Source organism: Zophobas morio, unplaced genomic scaffold, assembly GCF_036711695.1.
Source record: "Zophobas morio isolate AGI-343-1 ecotype UQ-CSIRO unplaced genomic scaffold, CSIRO_AGI_Zmor_V1 ptg000149l, whole genome shotgun sequence".
Lineage (NCBI taxonomy): Eukaryota > Metazoa > Arthropoda > Insecta > Coleoptera > Tenebrionidae > Zophobas > Zophobas morio.
In genome coordinates, this window is record NW_026972253.1 from 190,097 (window position 1) to 198,253 (window position 8,157).

Here is an 8,157-nt window from a genome sequence, read left to right on the forward strand (position 1 = left end):
CCTTTTCCTATTCTGAGTCGATTCTGCATGCTTTAAGTGTGTTTGGTGGCTCAGAACCATCAAAAAACGTTGAAATATAGTCCAAATTCAATAAAAATCGACAAAAATACAGTTTCTAGCTAAAATTTGATGGTTTCGTTGCACTTTCCGGGCCCGTAGGGTATCTGATTGGCTTAAAAGTACAAGAAAACACTTCAAAAGTGACGTTTCTGAAGAATTTTAACAGTTTTCTTGTATCTACGAACGCCAGAATGCACAAAATTGACCTAAACGTCTCCTTTTCCTATTCTGAGTCGATTCTGCATGCTTTAAGTGTGTTTGGTGGCTCAGAACCATCAAAAAACGTTGAAATATAGTTCAAATTCAATAAAAATCGACAAAAATACAGTTTCTAGCTAAAATTTGATGGTTTCGTTGCACTTTCCGAGCCCGTAGGGTATCTGATTGGCTTAAAAGTACAAGAAAACACTTCAAAAGTGACGTTTCTGAAGAATTTTAACAGTTTTCTTGTATCTACGAACGCCAGAATGCATAAAATTGACCTAAACGTCTCCTTTTCCTATTCTGAGTCGATTCTGCATGCTTTAAGTGTGTTTGGTGGCTCAGAACCATCAAAAAACGTTGAAATATAGTTCAAATTCAATAAAAATCGACAAAAATACAGTTTCTAGCTAAAATTTGATGGTTTCGTTGCACTTTCCGAGCCCGTAGGGTATCTGATTGGCTTAAAAGTACAAGAAAACACTTCAAAAGTGACGTTTCTGAAGAATTTTAACAGTTTTCTTGTATCTACGAACGCCAGAATGCATAAAATTGATCTAAACGTCTCCTTTTCCTATTCTGAGTCGATTTTGCATGCTTTAAGTGTGTTTGGTGGCTCAGAACCATCAAAAAACGTTGAAATATAGTTCAAATTCAATAAAAATCGACAAAAATACAGTTTCTAGCTAAAATTTGATGGTTTCGTTGCACTTTCCGAGCCCGTAGGGTATCTGATTGGCTTAAAAGTACAAGAAAACACTTCAAAAGTGACGTTTCTGAAGAATTTTAACAGTTTTCTTGTATCTACGAACGCCAGAATGCATAAAATTGACCTAAACGTCTCCTTTTCCTATTCTGAGTCGATTCTGCATGCTTTAAGTGTGTTTGGTGGCTCAGAACCATCAAAAAACGTTGAAATATAGTTCAAATTCAATAAAAATCGACAAAAATACAGTTTCTAGCTAAAATTTGATGGTTTCGTTGCACTTTCCGAGCCCGTAGGGTATCTGATTGGCTTAAAAGTACAAGAAAACACTTCAAAAGTGACGTTTCTGAAGAATTTTAACAGTTTTCTTGTATCTACGAACGCCAGAATGCATAAAATTGACCTAAACGTCTCCTTTTCCTATTCTGAGTCGATTCTGCATGCTTTAAGTGTGTTTGGTGGCTCAGAACCATCAAAAAACGTTGAAATATAGTTCAAATTCAATAAAAATCGACAAAAATACAGTTTCTAGCTAAAATTTGATGGTTTCGTTGCACTTTCCGAGCCCGTAGGGTATCTGATTGGCTTAAAAGTACAAGAAAACACTTCAAAAGTGACGTTTCTGAAGAATTTTAACAGTTTTCTTGTATCTACGAACGCCAGAATGCATAAAATTGACCTAAACGTCTCCTTTTCCTATTCTGAGTCGATTCTGCATGCTTTAAGTGTGTTTGGTGGCTCAGAACCATCAAAAAACGTTGAAATATAGTTCAAATTCAATAAAAATCGACAAAAATACAGTTTCTAGCTAAAATTTGATGGTTTCGTTGCACTTTCCGAGCCCGTTGGGTATCTGATTGGCTTAAAAGTACAAGAAAACACTTCAAAAGTGACGTTTCTGAAGAATTTTAACAGTTTTCTTGTATCTACGAACGCCAGAATGCATAAAATTGACCTAAACGTCTCCTTTTCCTATTCTGAGTCGATTCTGCATGCTTTAAGTGTGTTTGGTGGCTCAGAGTTTGAAGTGTTCTAAAGTTCTGAGCCACCAAACACACTTAAAGCATGCAGAATCGACTCAGAATAGGAAAAGGAGACGTTTAGGTCAATTTTATGCATTCTGGCGTTCGTAGATACAAGAAAACTGTTAAAATTCTTCAGAAACGTCACTTTTGAAGTGTTTTCTTGTACTTTTAAGCCAATCAGATACCCTACGGGCTCGGAAAGTGCAACGAAACCATCAAATTTTAGCTAGAAACTGTATTTTTGTCGATTTTTATTGAATTTGAACTATATTTCAACGTTTTTTGATGGTTCTGAGCCACCAAACACACTTAAAGCATGCAGAATCGACTCAGAATAGGAAAAGGAGACGTTTAGGTCAATTTTATGCATTCTGGCGTTCGTAGATACAAGAAAACTGTTAAAATTCTTCAGAAACGTCACTTTTGAAGTGTTTTCTTGTACTTTTAAGCCAATCAGATACCCTGCGGGCTCGGAAAGTGCAACGAAACCATCAAATTTTAGCTAGAAACTGTATTTTTGTCGATTTTTATTGAATTTGAACTATATTTCAATGTTTTTTGATGGTTCTGAGCCACCAAACACACTTAAAGCATGCAGAATCGACTCAGAATAGGAAAAGGAGACGTTTAGGTCAATTTTATGCATTCTGGCGTTCGTAGATACAAGAAAACTGTTAAAATTCTTCAGAAACGTCACTTTTGAAATGTTTTCTTGTACTTTTAAGCCAATCAGATACCCAACGGGCTCGGAAAGTGCAACGAAACCATCAAATTTTAGCTAGAAACTGTATTTTTGTCGATTTTTATTGAATTTGAACTATATTTCAACGTTTTTTGATGGTTCTGAGCCACCAAACACACTTAAAGCATGCAGAATCGACTCAGAATAGGAAAAGGAGACGTTTAGGTCAATTTTATGCATTCTGGCGTTCGTAGATACAAGAAAACTGTTAAAATTCTTCAGAAACGTCACTTTTGAAGTGTTTTCTTGTACTTTTAAGCCAATCAGATACCCTACGGTCTCGGAAAGTGCAACGAAACCATCAAATTTTAGCTAGAAACTGTATTTTTGTCGATTTTTATTGAATTTGAACTATATTTCAACGTTTTTTGATGGTTCTGAGCCACCAAACACACTTAAAGCATGCAGAATCGACTCAGAATAGGAAAAGGAGACGTTTAGGTCAATTTTATGCATTCTGGCGTTCGTAGATACAAGAAAACTGTCAAAATTCTTCAGAAACGTCACTTTTGAAGTGTTTTCTTGTACTTTTAAGCCAATCAGATACCCTACGGGCTCGGAAAGTGCAACGAAACCATCAAATTTTAGCTAGAAACTGTATTTTTGTCGATTTTTATTGAATTTGAACTATATTTCAACGTTTTTTGATGGTTCTGAGCCACCAAACACACTTAAAGCATGCAGAATCGACTCAGAATAGGAAAAGGAGACGTTTAGGTCAATTTTATGCATTCTGGCGTTCGTAGATACAAGAAAACTGTTAAAATTCTTCAGAAACGTCACTTTTGAAGTGTTTTCTTGTACTTTTAAGCCAATCAGATACCCTACGGGCTCGGAAAGTGCAACGAAACCATCAAATTTTAGCTAGAAACTGTATTTTTGTCGATTTTTATTGAATTTGAACTATATTTCAACGTTTTTTGATGGTTCTGAGCCACCAAACACACTTAAAGCATGCAGAATCGACTCAGAATAGGAAAAGGAGACGTTTAGGTCAATTTTATGCATTCTGGCGTTCGTAGATACAAGAAAACTGTTAAAATTCTTCAGAAACGTCACTTTTGAAGTGTTTTCTTGTACTTTTAAGCCAATCAGATACCCTACGGGCTCGGAAAGTGCAACGAAACCATCAAATTTTAGCTAGAAACTGTATTTTTGTCGATTTTTATTGAATTTGAACTATATTTCAACGTTTTTTGATGGTTCTGAGCCACCAAACACACTTAAAGCATGCAGAATCGACTCAGAATAGGAAAAGGAGACGTTTAGGTCAATTTTATGCATTCTGGCGTTCGTAGATACAAGAAAACTGTTAAAATTCTTCAGAAACGTCACATTTGAAGTGTTTTCTTGTACTTTTAAGCCAATCAGATACCCTACGGGCTCGGAAAGTGCAACGAAACCATCAAATTTTAGCTAGAAACTGTATTTTTGTCGATTTTTATTGAATTTGAACTATATTTCAACGTTTTTTGATGGTTCTGAGCCACCAAACACACTTAAAGCATGCAGAATCGACTCAGAATAGGAAAAGGAGACGTTTAGGTCAATTTTATGCATTCTGGCGTTCGTAGATACAAGAAAACTGTTAAAATTCTTCAGAAACGTCACTTTTGAAGTGTTTTCTTGTACTTTTAAGCCAATCAGATACCCTACGGGCTCGGAAAGTGCAACGAAACCATCAAATTTTAGCTAGAAACTGTATTTTTGTCGATTTTTATTGAATTTGAACTATATTTCAACGTTTTTTGATGGTTCTGAGCCACCAAACACACTTAAAGCATGCAGAATCGATTCAGAATAGGAAAAGGAGACGTTTAGGTCAATTTTATGCATTCTGGCGTTCGTAGATACAAGAAAACTGTTAAAATTCTTCAGAAACGTCACTTTTGAAGTGTTTTCTTGTACTTTTAAGCCAATCAGATACCCTACGGGCTCGGAAAGTGCAACGAAACCATCAAATTTTAGCTAGAAACTGTATTTTTGTCGATTTTTATTGAATTTGAACTATATTTCAACGTTTTTTGATGGTTCTGAGCCACCAAACACACTTAAAGCATGCAGAATCGACTCAGAATAGGAAAAGGAGACGTTTAGGTCAATTTTATGCATTCTGGCGTTCGTAGATACAAGAAAACTGTTAAAATTCTTCAGAAACGTCACTTTTGAAATGTTTTCTTGTACTTTTAAGCCAATCAGATACCCTACGGGCTCGGAAAGTGCAACGAAACCATCAAATTTTAGCTAGAAACTGTATTTTTGCCGATTTTTATTGAATTTGAACTATATTTCAACGTTTTTTGATGGTTCTGAGCCACCAAACACACTTAAAGCATGCAGAATCGACTCAGAATAGGAAAAGGAGACGTTTAGGTCAATTTTATGCATTCTGGCGTTCGTAGATACAAGAAAACTGTTAAAATTCTTCAGAAACGTCACTTTTGAAGTGTTTTCTTGTACTTTTAAGCCAATCAGATACCCTACGGGCTCGGAAAGTGCAACGAAACCATCAAATTTTAGCTAGAAACTGTATTTTTGTCGATTTTTATTGAATTTGAACTATATTTCAACGTTTTTTGATGGTTCTGAGCCACCAAACACACTTAAAGCATGCAGAATCGACTCAGAATAGGAAAAGGAGACGTTTAGGTCAATTTTATGCATTCTGGCGTTCGTAGATACAAGAAAACTGTTAAAATTCTTCAGAAACGTCACTTTTGAAGTGTTTTCTTGTACTTTTAAGCCAATCAGATACCCTACGGGCTCGGAAAGTGCAACGAAACCATCAAATTTTAGCTAGAAACTGTATTTTTGTCGATTTTTATTGAATTTGAACTATATTTCAACGTTTTTTGATGGTTCTGAGCCACCAAACACACTTAAAGCATGCAGAATCGACTCAGAATAGGAAAAGGAGACGTTTAGGTCAATTTTATGCATTCTGGCGTTCGAAGATACAAGAAAACTGTTAAAATTCTTCAGAAACGTCACTTTTGAAGTGTTTTCTTGTACTTTTAAGCCAATCAGATACCTTACGGGCTCGGAAAGTGCAACGAAACCATCAAATTTTAGCTAGAAACTGTATTTTTGCCGATTTTTTTTGAATTTGAACTATATTTCAACGTTTTTTGATGGTTCTGAGCCACCAAACACACTTAGAGCATGCAGAATCGACTCAGAATAGGAAAAGGAGACGTTTAGGTCAATTTTATGCATTCTGGCGTTCGTAGATACAAGAAAACTGTTAAAATTCTTCAGAAACGTCACTTTTGAAGTGTTTTCTTGTACTTTTAAGCCAATCAGATACCCTACGGGCTCGGAAAGTGCAACGAAACCATCAAATTTTAGCTAGAAACTGTATTTTTGTCGATTGTTATTGAATTTGAACTATATTTCAACGTTTTTTGATGGTTCTGAGCCACCAAACACACTTAAAGCATGCAGAATCGACTCAGAATAGGAAAAGGAGACGTTTAGGTCAATTTTATGCATTCTGGCGTTCGTAGATACAAGAAAACTGTTAAAATTCTTCAGAAACGTCACTTTTGAAGTGTTTTCTTGTACTTTTAAGCCAATCAGATACCCAACGGGCTCGGAAAGTGCAACGAAACCATCAAATTTTAGCTAGAAACTGTATTTTTGTCGATTTTTATTGAATTTGAACTATATTTCAACGTTTTTTGATGGTTCTGAGCCACCAAACACACTTAAAGCATGCAGAATCGACTCAGAATAGGAAAAGGAGACGTTTAGGTCAATTTTGTGCATTCTGGCGTTCGTAGATACAAGAAAACTGTTAAAATTCTTCAGAAACGTCACTTTTGAAGTGTTTTCTTGTACTTTTAAGCCAATCAGATACCCTACGGGCTCGGAAAGTGCAACGAAACCATCAAATTTTAGCTAGAAACAGTATTTTTGTCGATTTTTATTGAATTTGAACTATATTTCAACGTTTTTTGATGGTTCTGAGCCACCAAACACACTTAAAGCATGCAGAATCGACTCAGAATAGGAAAAGGAGACGTTTAGGTCAATTTTATGCATTCTGGCGTTCGTAGATACAAGAAAACTGTTAAAATTCTTCAGAAACGTCACTTTTGAAGTGTTTTCTTGTACTTTTAAGCCAATCAGATACCCTACGGGCTCGGAAAGTGCAACGAAACCATCAAATTTTAGCTAGAAACTATATTTTTGTCGATTTTTATTGAATTTGAACTATATTTCAACGTTTTTTGAAGGTTCTGAGCCACCAAACACACTTAAAGCATGCAGAATCGACTCAGAATAGGAAAAGGAGACGTTTAGGTCAATTTTATGCATTCTGGCGTTCGTAGATACAAGAAAACTGTTAAAATTCTTCAGAAACGTCACTTTTGAAGTGTTTTCTTGTACTTTTAAGCCAATCAGATACCCTACGGGCTCGGAAAGTGCAACGAAACCATCAAATTTTAGCTAGAAACTGTATTTTTGTCGATTTTTATTGAATTTGAACTATATTTCAACGTTTTTTGATGGTTCTGAGCCACCAAACACACTTAAAGCATGCAGAATCGACTCAGAATAGGAAAAGGAGACGTTTAGGTCAATTTTATGCATTCTGGCGTTCGTAGATACAAGAAAACTGTTAAAATTCTTCAGAAACGTCACTTTTGAAGTGTTTTCTTGTACTTTTAAGCCAATCAGATACCCTACGGGCTCGGAAAGTGCAACGAAACCATCAAATTTTAGCTAGAAACTGTATTTTTGTCGATTTTTATTGAATTTGAACTATATTTCAACGTTTTTTGACGGTTCTGAGCCACCAAACACACTTAAAGCATGCAGAATCGACTCAGAATAGGAAAAGGAGACGTTTAGGTCAATTTTATGCATTCTGGCGTTCGTAGATACAAGAAAACTGTTAAAATTCTTCAGAAACGTCACTTTTGAAGTGTTTTCTTGTACTTTTAAGCCAATCAGATACCCTACGGGCTCGGAAAGTGCAACGAAACCATCAAATTTTAGCTAGAAACTGTATTTTTGTCGATTTTTATTGAATTTGAACTATATTTCAACGTTTTTTGATGGTTCTGAGCCACCAAACACACTTAAAGCATGCAGAATCGACTCAGAATAGGAAAAGGAGACGTTTAGGTCAATTTTATGCATTCTGGCGTTCGTAGATACAAGAAAACTGTTAAAATTCTTCAGAAACGTCACTTTTGAAGTGTTTTCTTGTACTTTTAAGCCAATCAGATACCCTACGGGCTCGGAAAGTGCAACGAAACCATCAAATTTTAGCTAGAAACTGTATTTTTGTCGATTTTTATTGAATTTGAACTATATTTCAACGTTTTTTGATGGTTCTGAGCCACCAAACACACTTAAAGCATACAGAATCGACTCAGAATAGGAAAAGGAGACGTTTAGGTCAATTTTATGCA